General features: G+C 39.2%; 1 long non-coding RNA gene across 1 annotated transcript in view; it reads left to right on the top strand.

Annotated features, from left to right (window-relative positions):
* Positions 1-451: 451 nt before the first annotated feature.
* LOC117981410 (uncharacterized) overlaps positions 452-16,674 on the top strand; it is a 64,603-nt gene continuing 48,380 nt past the window's right edge. The window contains exon 1 of the long non-coding RNA XR_008626402.2: positions 452-564. This is a non-coding gene — a long non-coding RNA (uncharacterized LOC117981410). The remainder of the gene's footprint in view (positions 565-16,674) is intronic.

The raw sequence follows: 16,674 nt of genomic DNA on the forward strand, positions 1-16,674 counted from the left end.
AAGTGTTTTGGTTATCTACCTGATTCTGTTTAACAGTTCCAGGAGGGAACCACTAAATTTTCACCATTTTAATAGCAATGAGACTTCTTGAGAAAAACAGTGCCCACACAGTAGATACAATTTAATACGTGTTTAATTTAAGCATAATTTTGTGGACAACAATTACAAATAACATATAGCACTAAGGGCATTAGCTCCATGTTGATTTTATCAAGACCATGTGTTTTGTTGTCTTTTGGGGCATTGTTTCCTGATCCATCATGCTATTTCAAATATGTTGAGTTTGGAAAGTTTCTTCCTTATATCAAAACTTGTCTACCAATTGCAAATAATTTTTAGATACTTTGTCTATATTTGCTTAAGAGGTTCAAACTAAGTATTGGGTGATTATTAACTATATTTCCATAGTAATAGTTACTGCTATTTCTTTTCTGCTACTTCACAGATCAATACCAGGAGGAAGGAGAAGACCTGTGATCTGTTTCTTTCCCTTTATGAGGAGATGGTGTACATGCCCAAGAAGGAGAGAAGACAGGAGGCCAGGCACAGTATCCTTGTGAACATGTCAGTAACCAGCATAGCTAATGATAATTTATAGAAGGGAAGTTCTTATCTGTGGAATGTTTTAGTAAGATGTCTCTGGTTTAAAATGCCTACAGCAAACAAACTCAGAATCTGTGGATTTATGAGACACAACTTCCTAGAAGATGCCTCAGATGTAACTTTCTGGAAATAACTCAGAGATGTTTCCTAACTTAAAATGCCCCCTGCTATGAGAGAAAACTGTACTTCACCTGGAGAGCAGGTGAAGTATCTATTGTCTGGGCCAGAGGTACAACTGAGACAAAAAATAAGCATCTGGAGAGCTGTACTTGAAACATCAAACATCTCTTTGTTGTGTATGTGCATCTTAGTCATTTATATTCTCAAGCTTAAATTAGTAAGCTTAATACTAGGTAAGATCCTTGATTAGTGTGAATGTCTTGATAACCTGATCCTTTGTGTTAGCTCAGCTATGGTGCGAGAGAATGAGGACATTTGCTCTCTTCCAATGTTCTTTTTTGGTGAAACCCACTGAAGTAGTAATACTAGTCTGTTCCCTGGGAGTCATTACTTTCTATGTCTTGTAGTGAAGAAGATGGGTCTATGTGTGTAATTTCTTTTGTTTAGTGGCAGAAGAGGCCAACATATAGATTGGACATTACCTGAAAATTTCTCTTCAGCTGTGAAGAAAGCATCAGCTCTTTTGATTCTTACTTTTGAAATCTCCAGAAATTATCTTACACTTCCACCCAGATTTTCACTGTTTTATAATTTTTATTACCACTGTGTTTGTGAGCTATGAGTAGATGACAAATAGTGGGAGCAGTGTTGAGTTTTCTTTGGCATAGTTAGCATAGTCTGTTATTTATATTGTTCTTGAAAGAACAATGCTTTTTCTAATTATGAACTAAGCATTAGATTTAAAATCAGAGAAACATCCCATTCTACTTCTCTAATTATCTTTCTGAATTTAAATGTGTAATTTATTTTCTGGTCTTCACTCTTTGAAAATGGAGTTAAATATTTTCCTTTTGTGGTAAAAAATTTGAGCCTATTCGTGTTTGTGCCTTGTGGACATGCGTTTGTGTATGTGAGAGAGACAGACTGTAAAATCTTGTTGATCTTGGTTCCTTAATATCAGGTGGTAGATGTAATAACCAAATACTTTGTAATTGGTTTTTAAATAATAGCACAGCATTCTTTATGAATATTTGAGCTCAAATATTCAATAGGATCTCAATAAGGTAAGAGTAATTCCATTAGACTGATTGGCAGACAGATTTCTGGAATACAGTCTGCAAATCCATATTAACTTTATTGATCTTTCTGGCTGTATTTTAATCAAATTATAGCTTTAGAGCAAGTCGCCCTTTATTTTGATATCTTTTTGTTTAATGGAAAGGTAACTTTTTAAAGCTGGAAAAGGCTTGTGGCTGATATATAAAATTCTGGCCAAGGTCAGAAAAAATCAATTCATTGGCTTCTATAAAGATACAAAATCGAACCAAAGTAAGTTACAAAAATATATTCACCATTTTTACTTGTCTTTATCTTATATCTCTTTTTTTCCTAATTTGTAGCTGAAAGAAGAATCTTTAGAATATTTAAATGTGCAAAAATTAAGGATTATAATTTTAAAAGCTTCTAACTTTAAGAAAACAAAATTTACCCTAGAGTTATTTCATACTATATTAGCTGTTTAAAGTTTATATTTGAATTTACTTCAACAGTCATTTATTGAGTACTGCTAGGTACTGACCTTGGTATTAGAGAAATACCAGTAAGCAGAGCAGATAATCCCCCTTCTCATGAAGCTTGCATTCTAGTGGGCAAGAAAGAAAATGAATAAACTCAATATGCAATTTACAAAACATATTTAAAACTGATACATGATAAAGGGAAAAAAGAAAGCAAGAAAGAAGTAGTCTTGGTCAACTTGGCTGCTGTAATAAAATACCAAAGACTGGGCCACTTATAAACAACAGAAATTTGTTTCTCACTGTTGGGGAGGCTGGGAAGTCCAAGATCAAGGTGTCAATAGATTGGGTCTAATGAGGGCCTGCCTCCTAGTTCCAAGATGGTGCTTTTTTTTCTGTCCTCACGTGACAGAAGAGGTCAGGGCTGTTCTCAGGGGCCTCCTTTATAAGGGCACAAATCTCATCCATTAGAGAGCTCTGCGGTCATCACCTAATTACCTCCTAAAGACTCCACTTCCTAAAAATATTATGTTGATGATCAGGTTTCAACATATGAACTTTGGGTGGACACCAACATTCAGGCCATAGCTGGAGGCTAGTGTGTTCTGGGAGATGGGGGCTATTGGACTTTAAATAGATTAATCAGGACAGACTTAAGAACGTGATATTTGAGCAAAGGAGGTTCAGGGAGTTTTGCGCCTCTTTGAAGAAGAGCAGAAGGAACAGCTAGTGAAAAGCCCCTGGAAACAGGAGGATATCTTGAGTCTTTGAGACTCAGTCAGGAGGCAATTGTAGAAAAGAGCAGAAAAAGGAGGAGAGCAGTAGGAGATGTGCGTGTGTGTGTGTGTACACAGGTTCATACAAATCATGCCTCATGGACCATTGTAAAGATATGGCTTACTCTGAGTGAACTGGGAAGCCACTGGAGGGGTTTAAGCAGAGGTATAATATAATCTGACTTCGGTAAATTTGAAGTATTTACTATTGGAGTAGGACAGGAAAGTCACAAGTAGATACTTGGGACACAGATTAGCAAGACTAGGTAAGACTAAAAGGATGATTTCAGTTGCAGTATTAAGAATTGGTAGAAGCAGGGCCCTGCACGGTGGCTCACACCTGTAATCCCAGCACTTTGGGAGGCCGGAGTGGGCAGATCGCTTGAGGTCAGGAGCTTGAGACCAGCCTGGCCAACATGGTGAAACCCCGCCTCTACTAAAAATACAAAATTTAGCTGGGCGTGGTGGCAGATGCCCGTAATCCCATTTTCTCAGGAGGCTGAGACAGGAGAATTGCTTGAACCTGGGGCAGAGGTTGCAGTGAGCCGAGATCGTGCCACTGCACTCCAGCCTGGGTGACAGAGTGAGACTCTGTCTCAAAAAAAAAAAAAAAAAAAAGAGTTGGTGGAATCAGAGACACCCTTCTGGCAGATGTTAAAATAGTCCAGGCAGAGTTGATGGTGGATTGGATGAGGGTGAGAGTGATGTACGTGGCGAGGTGTGGTTGAATTCTGTATTTATTGCAAAGGCGAGTCAATAGATTTTGCTGACAGCCTGGATATGGGGTATTAGAGAAAGAGAGAAGTTAGAGACAATTCGAAGGTCTTTACCTCATGTCTGGAAGGATAGAATTGCCAATAACTTAGATGGGGATGAGTCAAGACAAAGAAGGTTTAAAGCTCAGTTGTGTGTATGTTAAATTTGAGTTGCCTACTGGACATTCAAACGGAGATGTCAAGTTGGCAGTTGAAATCTTGACTCTGAAGTTGAGAGTAGAGTTCTGGGTTGGAGATATTATATAAATTTAGAATCCCTAATGAATAGATGGTATTTAAAGCCATCAGCTTGGAAAGGATCACTAGGGAAACAAGCGGAGAAGAGAAGAAGCACGGGAAAGAGTCCTGGGTAACTTCAATGTTGAGAAGTTGGGAATAAGAGGAAAGACTAGCAAAGGGTACTGAGAAGAGATACCCAATGGGTAGAGGGACAAACAGGTGAGCGTGGTGTCCTGCAAAGCAAATGGAGACGGTGTTTCAGGGAGGAGAATAATCAACTGCCCCAAACTGTTGACTGTTTTGGGATATGATCTATTGAGATTCTACTTTGAGCATTTAAAAATTCTCTAGTATTTGCCATTTTGTGTACTGAAAAGGGAGAAATTACTATAACAACTATAGCATTAACACTATTTAAAATCAAGCGTTTTTCCTTTAAGAAGGGAATAGGATATTCTTTTTTCTTATTTTTCTTTGGGAGAAATATTAGCATGAACTTGTATTAGTCTATATCTTTTACATGATGAGATATACATTTATATGGCTATATATATATACACACACTCTATATGTATGTGTATATACATATACAATATCTCTGTAAGAAATACTGATTTTACTTGGATAAAATTCAATATTTAAAGTTTAATGATCAGTTAGGAGTGATTTCTTTAAAATTTGACAAAAATAGAAATGATTTCTTTCCACTTATGTGTTAATATAGAAAATGCTTACCATTTCTACATATCCAATCATGCACCTCTGGTTCCCTGAGGTTATTTTTTGTAACTTGTCGTGCATTTGGAAAAAGAATTATTCATTTGCAAGTGTGTGAAATCCATAAGGCAAATGGGACATTGTACTAGATGATCTCTACAGCCTCACCCAGTTCAAAGGTTCTAAGAATAATGCTTATACCTCTGGCCTGCATTAAGCCAAGTTGGATGGGGTGGGGAGTTAGCAGCCCTTCAAATAAGCTGGATTAACCCCACTGCCATTTCTCTTAGGGAGAAGGCAGCTCAGCTTTTTAGAGCATATAGGTCATCGGCAAAAGTTAGATTATAAAAGTCTTCAAGTCACAATCATTTCATACAGTAATAGAATTGAATGTGATTTGGGCTTAAGAGTGAGGGAAATGAATTTTTAGTTAAGAGCCATGAAAATCAGCACTATTTCACGTAGTTTAAATAGACTGCTATTCTTGGTTCAATATAGGCATTCATTCAGTTCAGTTTCCTTGAGTTCAGAGGCAATAAAAAGATACACATTTTTCTACAAATTCAATCAATTTTGGAAGGGCCTATAATTTTTAAAGCTTTTTTTTTTGTTTAAATTGCATAACTACTAATTTTTTACTGCCAATTTCAAAGAGAAATATGAGAACGTAAATCTTGCCATATCTGTTTTAAGCCTCCACAGAGAAAGCATGAGATGACATGATGCTGGAGTGGTCTTTTTACTTTTCAATCCTTTTCTAATGTTTCAAAGAGATTTTTAAATTGGGCAGAATCTTCCAAGAGTATTCGATCAGAAGTTTCCTCTTCAACAGGGACTCCTTTATTATTAGTATATTATAAACTGAATCTATCTGAGAATGCTCCAAAAGTTTGTCTCATTTAAAGAAATTTTCTTCCCAGTTGAAACTAGTAATGGATTAGGTTGATCAAAACTGTCTGAGAAAATGAAAGTTGATTCTATAAAGTAAATCTGAAATGTTCACTGTTGGAGTAGGATAGAAACTTCACAGGTAGATATTTGAGACACGAATTAGCAAAACCAGGTTACTTAGCACCTGACCTTCCAGAAGAGATTGAATCCACAAGCTTATTTCCACCTTAATTTGGGGGAGCAAGATGTTTGCTCTGCACATGAGTGGATGGCCACAAGGTGAAGTACCTCATTAAGAAGACCAAAAATTATTGGGACGTGTGAATTAGGAAGCAAGGATTGAATTAGAAAATGTTCCTTAAACACAGGCTTCTCTGAAGTGCCATAGCTATTTGGATGTTAAGACTATACAAGTTCTCTTTTCTCAGGTTTCATAATCTCCACTCTTTCAAGTTAGGCAGGAAATTATCTTCTGTTTGGATTTTGGTGTGTCCGTGTACCTGTTGTTGTTGGAAACTGTGTTGTTACATGTTCAGCTGCTTCTGTTTGGAGCCTGAGATTTCTTCTGGGGAGGTCATCCTGGTGAAAGGAGCCCCCAGCCTGAATGACTGCACTCCCTAGTTGGAGAGGCAGCAGATGTTTTGGTTGGAATGCTAGAATCTAAAAGCCCCTTTCTTGAGGGGCTGCTGTGATTCATATGAACGGCCTCCCCATTTGCTGCTTCCCACTCCCTGCTCCCTACCTTGTCCTCTGCTCTGCTCCCAGAGGTTGGCGCCAGTGCCCACACTGTCTGGGGTGGGGTGTGGCTGTGGCTGTCCTCCTTCCAGGCTGGTTGCAGTGCAATACCTGCTAGTGACTCAGGTGGTGGGGTTCCTACCCCACCTGCCATCCAGGTGCCCAATGCTTTCCCATGTGTAGAGTCTGTCCCCTGGTTGGTGCCCATCTGCTGTAGGCTGGGATGGGTTTGTGGGAAGGGATATTGGTCCTGGGGCTGGTGGAAGGGAAACCATTAGTTGGTGGGACACACATGCACACACACACACACACACACACATACATACAAGCACACAAGCACACACATGGAGTCAGAGGCTCTGGGCCTGAGAGGTTCCACACTCATCCAAAGAGTATCTCCCTGCAGGAGGGAGGGAGGGTGACATTACATAGCATATAGCAAACATCAGGACAAGACAAGAGAGACTATGTAGAAAGGAAAACAATTGTTTATTTTACTATCTTTAGTGGCCCTTTTTGTCCTGGTTTTTGAAGAAGGAGCCCCACATTTTCATTTTGCACTTGGCCCTGCAGACTGTGCTGCCGGCCTTGGTGGCAATCATCATGCATAGGCAGTTACCAGCCTCAGCTGGTTTCTCCACACAGCTAGCCAGCCCCATGCATTTCTCTGGCCAGCTGTCCCCTCATTGTTCATAGTGGCTAAACATTTTCTACCCTTCCCCAAATTATGCTCCTTCTGCCTCTACCTTCATCTCAGCAAACAGTGTTATCTCTTACTTTAGAGAAAAAGAAATAGAAGTCACCAGATGAAACACTCTTCATGGCTGTGGAAAAGGGGAATGCATTCACTGTTGGTGGGAGTATAAATTAGTTCAGCCTCTGTGGAAAGCAGTTTGGAGATTTCTCAAAGAACTAAAAGCAGAACCATCACTCAACCCAGCAATCCTATTACTGGGTATGTACCTGGAGAAAAATAAATCATTCTACAAAAAAACAAAAACACATGCATTCATATGCTCATTGCAGTGCTAGTCACAATAGCAAAGACATAGAGTCAACCCAGGCACCTATCAATGGTGGATTGGATAAAGAAAATGTGGTACATAGACATCATGGGGTACTATGCAGCCATAACAAAGAATGAAGTCATGTCCTTTGCTGCAACATGAATGCAGCTGGAGGCCATTATCCTAAGCAAATTAATGCAGGAACAGAAAACCAAATACCACATGTTCTCATTTATAAGTGAGAGCTAAACATTGGATACTCATAGACATAAAGATGGAAATAATAGACATTGGGGACAACTGGGAGGGGAGAAAGGGAAGGAGACAAGGGCTGAAAAACTCCCTATTGGGTACTATGTTCAGACTTGGGTGATGGAATCATTAATACCCCAAACCTCAGTGTCACACAATAGACCCATATAACAAAGCTGCACATTTACCCCCTGAATCTAAAATACAAGTTGAATTTTTCTTTTTTTTCAGAAAAAAACTCCTCCTGGTCCTAACCTGTGTCTCTTCCACCATTTCTGTCCCTCTTATTACGTGGGAGGAGGCATGCTTCTCTCTGTCTAATGTTTGTATCTGGCTGCACCCTACACTCCATCCCTTGCAGCCTTCCCAAGACTGAGCCTGGCTATCCCCCTCTCTTAAGATGTAGCAACAGGTTGTGGGAAGAGCAGGAGTTCTGGAGAAATTGTGTGGGGCTGGATCTCAGCTTTATCTCTCATTACTTGTGTGAACTTGGGCAACTCTTTTAACTTCCCCATGCTTCAGTCTCTCTGTTTGACAATTGGAATAGCAACAGTACTTATTTCACTATGTTGTTTTGAAGATTAAATAAGTTAATATTGATAAAGTAATTGGAAAAGGGCTGGCATATAATATGTGCTATATAAATGCTTGTTTAATAAAATTAAAGAAAAAAGTATTTTCGTTAGTCTTCAAACCTGGTTACCCAGGTTGCTCACAACCATCTGTGTCCTTTTCCTGATAGCTTCAGCAGCTCCAGCAGCTGTCTGATACTTTCATGGCACTCTTGGGGTATAGAGGTTTTGGTCAGGTTCTCAGTGCATTCTGACTATAGACTCACAACCAATCATGCATTGCTGGGGGCTAGAATCTCTGAAGCAATATGGCCATGAAGGTGGGCTGCATTCTCACTGCTCTCAGATCCACAGACTGCTATTCTGTTCCACTCCTAGCCAGGCAACAACTCTTTCTATGATGGGTGAGAAGTCCTAGTCTTACTGATATTTATCTATATTCCAGAATCCTCTTCTCACATTTAGCTCCTCTAAAAACCATCTCAGTTATTCTAAGACATGTGTTGAAACTTAAAATGCCTACTGGGGTAAGGTAGTTAGTGTAAAAAGGTGAAACAGGTGAGTGTAGGAGACAACAGGGAGTGGTGGGGACTGGGTATATTTAAAGGTGCAGCCACTACACAGCTCCAGCTGATTGATGCCATGAAACTTGTGAACCTGAAGTTTGCAGAAGTTCCAGATTTTTCAAGAGAAGCTGGAAATTTAGTCTTATGTGAAATTGTTAAACTTTTTTGTGTTGACAACTAATTCTACATGAATAAAAACAGCATTTAAGCCAAACAAATCATGTCTGTAGGGTGCATACACTTCAGGCACGTCTGGTATGTGATCTTGGTCCTAAGGGCTTAGAGTTTTGAATGAGAAAAGCCATAAAGCTTATAAGGTACTTCTGTTGACATGGAAGAGAATCAGAGGGAAATATCAGGTATCAAAAAGTCCCCAAGTATTGATATTTGAAAATATTATCCTGCCACACCTTTCCTGACTCTCTTTATCTCTGCCATTCCAAACAGAAGTGATTAACCTCCTTATCCAAGTCTACATAGTTCTCTGGACAGGGATCTATCGGATTGCCCAACAGCACCACTCTATCCCAGGAGTAGCTTTATGTTTTCATACTGTTTGCTTACATATCTCTCTCACCCTGCTAAATCCCTTGAGGTGGGAGCTAATTATTAATTTTTGTTTTTCTAGTGCATAGTCCACAGATTGGCATGCAATATATGCTCTAAGAAGAGACTTGAAGGGAAAAGAACACTCTATGCAGGAAAAAAAGCACATGCAAGGGCAGAGAGTCATAAACCACCAATGGGTTTAAAAAAATCTTATAATGCTTTAGTTTTTTACGAGAATGAAATACTAGGGAATGAACAGAAGAAAAGAAGGCAAAACCATGCAAATGCTTACATATTATTTTAGCAGCTTACATTAATCTTTGGGTAAAAGGGAATCCATAAAATTATTTTTAAAAATAGTAATAAAATAATTATATTTTATATTAGAAGATGGATTGAAGGGGTATATTTAGTGGTCTTTTGCTTCTGTGGCAGCCCAACATTGTTGAGTACTTTCTACATTTTATGAATATTCTACATTGTGAATTTTACCTTTCCAAACTATAATTCGGGAAACTCATATTCCTAGGCTCCCTTGAAGCTAGTGTACAGGTGTGTGATCTCAGTTACACCATTCAGAGGCACCTGTGCAAGACTTGGATTTGGAACTGAGCCACGATAGGAGTTGGCTAACTGGGAAAACAGCAAGTACAGTGGCAGATGTATCTGGTTCTTTGGAAGCAGCTGTGGCAGAGTCTCTGGCATTGTCTTCATCCTCCCAGATGCCAGGAGGTGGTGGCACTGGAGCTTTTACTGAGCAGCCCCTAGGGTATGGTTGGACATTGTTCCTGGACGCATAGCTCCAGAGCTCGATGTCTGGCCCTTCTGCAGATTCTGCAGCTAACCAGAACATGAAGATTCTCTTACTTGCAACTAAGAACACTTACCAATACAAGATGATATCAATAAACATATTGCCATCTTTCCAATGAGGGCTGATTAGGGCTTGCATCAGGGAGGAATTATAGAGATGCATTTGGAGCACAAATTTGAAAAATCTTAGGAATATTTTACCAGATAGGTGTCACTGATCAGACAAAAAGGAATTTGAAAAAATGAGAACAAATCAGGACAAATGTTGAGGAGGAAAGAACCAAAGTTGAAGGGTTTAATGCTGTATGGCCTCAGTTTCCACAAAACTGAGTGAGTCGCAGTCAAGTGCTGTGAGCTGCTGGCATAGGAATGGGCTTGGGGCTAGAGGATCATCAGAAACATTGAGACAGCCACAATGCTTCATGGCCTGGGAGTGGGAAATGAGGAAGTAAACAACTGGCTGGTCCTGGCTTTTAAGGGAGCAAATTAATTTAAAAGGAGTTTTGTAGACTAGGTAGAATAAGAAAATGTCAAGTGGCCAGAGTAGCTTTCTCCTATTGTTCTAGTTCATGTCTGTATCCTCAGATGCTCAATAACTATTTGATGTAAGAAAGAATGAATCAGATGTTACTGGAGGTAAACAGATAGAAAGCCAGAGAGGAGAAATACAGAATTTAAGATCTTGCATCTAATGCTAGACCTTTGCTTTCTCTCATTTGCATACTAAATGTAGGGCTGCAGACGGCTTCATGTTATTACAGCTGCTGAATCAACTTACATTGGCTGCAGAATTCTGTTGCCCTTGCCACAGAAAATGACCTTGATGGATAGAAGAATTCTCTGGGCTCGTTTCAGAAGACAATAGCAAAAGAAGAATTAATTCGAATGATGGGTTAATATGTACCTTAGGCTCCATCAAATAATCTTGAGGGCAACTAGAAATCTTTTTAGAAGTCTGAGGTTAGAATTAAAAGCTCCTTAGATGCCTTGCTCACAATTCCATGTTGTTATTTTATTATTTAGATATCACCAGCTTCTTTTCTAGTTTTGATTAGGTTGCCTAACATTTTGTGGTTTTCCTTCTTTTCTCTTCTGCTTTCCACACTTCCATTTTTAATAAAGAAAGATGAAAGCGAGAGTGTCTTTCCACCTATTTAAATAATTTTACCTTTTCATCGGCATGTTTCTCGCTTTTCATAATTTGTGAAAATGTAACTATTATAACAGAAGTGCACAGCAGCATGTCTGAAAGTCTGTCTGAGATCATACAGCCCCTCGTCACATTTAGAAGATCCCAAAACGCCAATGAAAAGTATGCTGAATGATTCAAATAGGAGTTTGTGAAGAAAGGTCAAATGAATTGGGATTATTCATTCTGTATCATAAGGGAATTTGCTAAAAATAATATTAATTTGTCTCAGACAAAGTGATCTGTTTAAAAGAGAAACTATGACATATTTAAAAAATTTCCTTCTCTGTGAATCTCAAAGAGACATACCTATGTTAGCTGAGCTAAGGCAAATCCCCCTGGAAGTGTCTGATTTTAGGGCTGTATCAGGGTCTAACCAGGAAATGGGCACCACACAGATATTTGCACAGGGAAAGTTTAATGTGAAGAATTATTAATTATAACAGGGAATTGGAGTTACATGGGATTAACTAGGAGGAAGTAAAGAGAATGGCAAAGAATACAGGAATGGCAGATACATGAAGCAACCCTATTCCTAGGGCTGGGGCAGGGTACCCAAGAAGGAAGCTCTCTCTCAGTTCCTCAGGTACAGATCAAGTCCTTGTTGTAGAAGGCATGGCTGTGGTCCGTAGAATGGCAGGGAAGTTGCTGTGATCATGCTCTGGTGGAAGTTGCTGGAAGTATACCCTCTAGGGTACCAGGGAAGGCTGTTGATGGGGAGGTGTGTCAGTGGAGCCACTCTGCTACAAAGCCTCCTGGTGAGGGGGTGCAAAGAGAAGCTGCTGGCTTTCAGGTGCTGCTGACTGCTATGCACTGCAGGAGCTAGCCATGGAGAAGCTGTGAGTACTGTATGAGCTGGGCCCTGAAGATGCCGTAGGCACTGCCGGAGCTGGGTGCTGGAAGAGCCAGCTGTGCTTCAGGAGCCTTATGAGAAAGCACACCTGAACCAGGAAGAAAACTGCTCCTTCCTGTGATGTCTCTCCAGGGCCCTCTACTGACAAAGTTTAATATTGTGCCAACTGGCAAAGAAAAATTAAAGCATCCAGATCCATTTTTGCACAGCAGGCAAAGAAGGGTGATTTTGGAGATGAGGCAATAGATTGATAACTGGCACAAGGGTTATTTTTGAGATGGCAACAGGTAAGGTGTAAGGTGGGCTAAGAGAGAATGTTGGTTTTGGTTTTATGCTTTGTGGCCTCTCAGGATGCGGTGAGGAGGTTGATGTGATAATATAGATCCTGCATAATTCCAAACAATCTATCTCGGTCCTGCCAGTTGTTCTCTACAGAGCTTGCATTTCTTTTGAAAGAACCTGTTAGCCCACTGGACTAGGTATTCTTTTACAGATATTCCTGTTTTAGTTTTGAGGGGTATTGAGGATGTTTGTTTATTATTGTTATTGTTGCCAATCTGAAAAAAAATCCTTTTTATTTTAGGTTAATGTAGATTTTATGATTAAACCACTTCTGAATCTTTTCTTGTTACTGAATGTATAATTAAAGCAGCCTTGGACCTTCACTCTGTATAGTTGGGTTTTTGGTTGCTTGTGGGGACAAGTCCAACCTCTGGAACTTGGGTATTTACTTTAAAAATATTGTTTACACAGTAGCTATAGCTGGAGAATGAAACATTTCTTTCTTTTCAAACTTATTTGTGCCTCCAAAAATTGTTTCATTGTTTTCATAAATGAAAGAATAATGGGCATGGTACAGACTTTTTGGCACATAGTAGTCTCTCCTTATCCACTGTTTCTTTTTTTACAGTTTCACTTACCTGTGGTCAGCTACAGTCTGAAAATATTACAGTACTTTGAGAGAAAGAGACCAGATTCACATAATTTTGATTATAGTATATTGTTATAATTTGTTCTATTTTCTTATTGGTTCTTGTTAATCTCTTACTGTGTTTAATTTGTAAATTAACTTAACCATTGGTATATATGTATAGAAAAAACATAGTACACATAGGATTTGGTGTTATCCACTGCTTCAGGCATCTGCTGGGGTCCATGGAGAAGGAGGGACCACTGTGTGTTCCAGAAATTGGGAATGAGATGATTGTGTAAAGAATCCTGTTGCATATCAGATGGCTTTTAATTGTTTGGTTTCAACATAATTGCGGGAGACCCTCAGTGGCTTTTTAGTTGATGAATCATTGAACAAAAGAAAACTTCAAATGATATATCACTTTATGATACTTTCGAGAATAATTTAGAAGGTGTTTACAGACCAGTTGTGTTGCTATAACAAAACTCCTTCCATTCCCGTCTACTTATGTATGTGAACAAAGTTCCTCAGCACTTACATATTTGAAAGTGAAAAACAGAAATACAATCTTTAAAAATGTGTCTCATCCTGGCAATGAGTAATATTCACCCACAGACACATGGGCTAATTAAAAAAAATGCCTCGTCTATCTCATTAAAAGCTATTTTTCTAATAACAGATTACTGTGGTTGGCAGAATTCTAAAGGTGTCCCCCCAGGATTCCTGACCCCTGGTTATTCAGCCAAACACTGATCTTGGCACTGCTGTGAAAAAACTTTGCAGAATTAAATTTACCAATCAATTGATGGGTCAATTGACCTTAAAATAGAAAGATTATCTTGAATTATGGTGAACCCAGAGTAGTCACATGAGTCTGTAGAAGCAGAAGCATCTGTCTGAGGGATGCAGCAGTGGAAGAAGAGGCAGGAGAGATGTGGAGTGAGAGGGATATGTTGTACCCTTGCTGGTCCTGAGACCCACCTGCAAGGACCAGAGGGCAGGTGCTAGGAGCTAAGGGTGGTCTCCAGCCCACAGCCAGCAAGGAAATAGCACCTCATTCCTACAGCTGTGTAAAGCTGAATTCTGCCAACAACTTGAATGAGCCTGGAAGTGGATTCTTTCCTCAAGATTCCAGAAGGGAATTCAATCCTGCTAACCCTTGATTTTTTGTTTGCAAAACTGAGCAGACTGAGACTTCTGACCCACAGAACAGTGAGATAACAAATGAGTTGTTTTAAGCTGCTAAATTTGTGGTAATTTGCTACAGCAACAATAACAACAAATAGTTACTTGTTATGTTAAATGGTATTTAAGCAACATAGTTAATGTATTTTACATTGTTTTGATCATTTGTAATCAATAGTAATGTTTAAATTGACAACATTCTCAAAGAAAAATATCTTTAACATATAATTATATAGTTACAGAAATAAGTTTGATTTCAGTTTACATACATATTTTTCAATAGAAAACTATGATAGAATAATAAAATTATCATTAAACATCAATACATTACATTAAGACAGAATTATGACAGGACAGTAGAATGGAAATAAGTATATAAAGAGCAAAAAAGGAATAATGTAAGAATTTTCACTGTTAAAGAAGAGCTTGTTAGTGGATATTTTATTTTGATTTTTATTTTTGAGACAGAGTCTTTCTCTGTCGCCCAGGCTGGAGTGCAGTGGTGTGATCTTGGCTCACTGCAATCTCTGCCTCCCAGGTTCAAGCAATTGTCCTACCTTAGCCTCCCGAGTAACTGGGATCACAGGTGCATGCCACCACACCCAGGTAATTTTTGTATTTTTAGTACAGACAGTGGGGTGAGGGATTTGTCATGTTGGCCAGGCTGGTCTCGAACTCCTGGGCCCAAGTGATTCTCCTGCTTTGGCCTCCCAAAGTGCTGGGATTATAGGCGTGAGCCACAGATCCCAGCAGTTAGTGGATACTTTGGAAGTGAATGAGGATTTGTCAAAATCATACAGTATTATATTCCACTGAGTATATTTGAAAGAGTAAGCTCATAGTTTTATCTTAAAAATTCATTATTGACACTATCCTATAAATTATACATTTTGCAACTATTTAAATTTGCTGAAAACATTTTGTTATCAACTTAAAAATATGCAAAGGACCTCTTGGTCTGTCCAAATTCCTTCAAGGAGTAAGCACACAAGAAAATTTGAAGACCATTGGTTAACAGGACTCCATTTTCTGAGTTTACACACAGTATTACCTTCCACTGGGGTAGGCATGAGAAAGCTTGTGAAGTTCAGAAGGTTTTCTCATTCATTAACTCAATTATCCATTGAAGACTGATCAAATCTGTATAGAGGACTCACATTACATGTTTAACTTATATGTAGCTATATTCACTCAGCAAATTAAAATGGGGAGCATTAGGGCAGAGAAATAACAACTTGAATTGACCAGACAGCTCTGCCTGGTTTCCACTCAGTGTATGCATGTGTTGGGTGGGAGTGAGATAGTGTCTCTTGTCTTGGCACCTATCTTCATGCTTAGTTTTATTTTATTTTATTTTCCTTTAAGTTAAAAATAGAGACAAGGCCTCACTATGTTGCCCCCGCTGGTCTTGAACTCCAGAGCTCAAGCGATCCTCCTGCCTTGGCCTCCCAAAGTGCTGGGATTACAGGCATGAGCCACCATGCCTGGCCCATGCTGAGTTTTATACTACTGGCCTGTTTAAATATTCTCCCATTTCTCACATCATGGTCCTAAATACGAGCCAACTAGCTCCTCTGCTGCTCAAGTGAAGAAACAGCACTAGTCTCAGACCTAGCTCTCAGACGTAATTCTGGGGGAGAGACACCATGCCCAGGAACTACATTATAAGATAAACAACCCAGGAATCCTGTCCTGGAGACCATTAAGTCAGGTTGTTTCAGTAAAAACACAAGAAGATATATGTCCACCCACTTTTTGATCTCTTGTCCTATAAGATTTAGCTGTCTGATGAGTTTCTACTCTAAGGGTTTTGAATTCATTGATACAATTTTTCATTTTCTGCCTCATCTTGAAGCTTGGTGTTCCTTCTGAATGTCTTTCTTAATGGTTGGATCATCTACTTAGTCACCTATCCTAAACACATAAGATCCTAGCCTCTTCGCTTTCTAGATCCCTTCAAGACACAGTCATATCCTGTCATGTCTGTTTCCCAAAAGTTTAAATTGTGTGCCTTCTTGCTGTTTGCAAATCCAGCCTCAATTAAGGTGTTCACTGTTGATTGTGTCCTGGTCTTCATGACTGTCTCCTCTGATTCAACCCTAAAAGCTCAGTACATTTGGACTTAAATGCAAATCTACCCATATCTTTTTTCCACTTAAAACTCCTTTTCATAACAAACCCAGTCTTTTATACCTTTCTCTCTTCATCTGATGCCATGCCTCTCCTGGAGCCATATTGCTCAAACTTGCCATCCTGTTTCATGCCTTCATAGACTGTATCTTCTGTAAGAATGGGCTTTCATCTACCTTCTCCTTGTCCATCTGGACAACTCATCCTTCAAATATCATTGTGTACACGGTAGGAATGCTGCTACCAGTTACCACCTACCACCACCACCACTACCATCAGCACTAGAATTTA

The sequence above is a fragment of the Pan paniscus genome, chromosome 7 (genome assembly GCF_029289425.2).
Source record: "Pan paniscus chromosome 7, NHGRI_mPanPan1-v2.0_pri, whole genome shotgun sequence".
Classification (NCBI taxonomy): domain Eukaryota; kingdom Metazoa; phylum Chordata; class Mammalia; order Primates; family Hominidae; genus Pan; species Pan paniscus.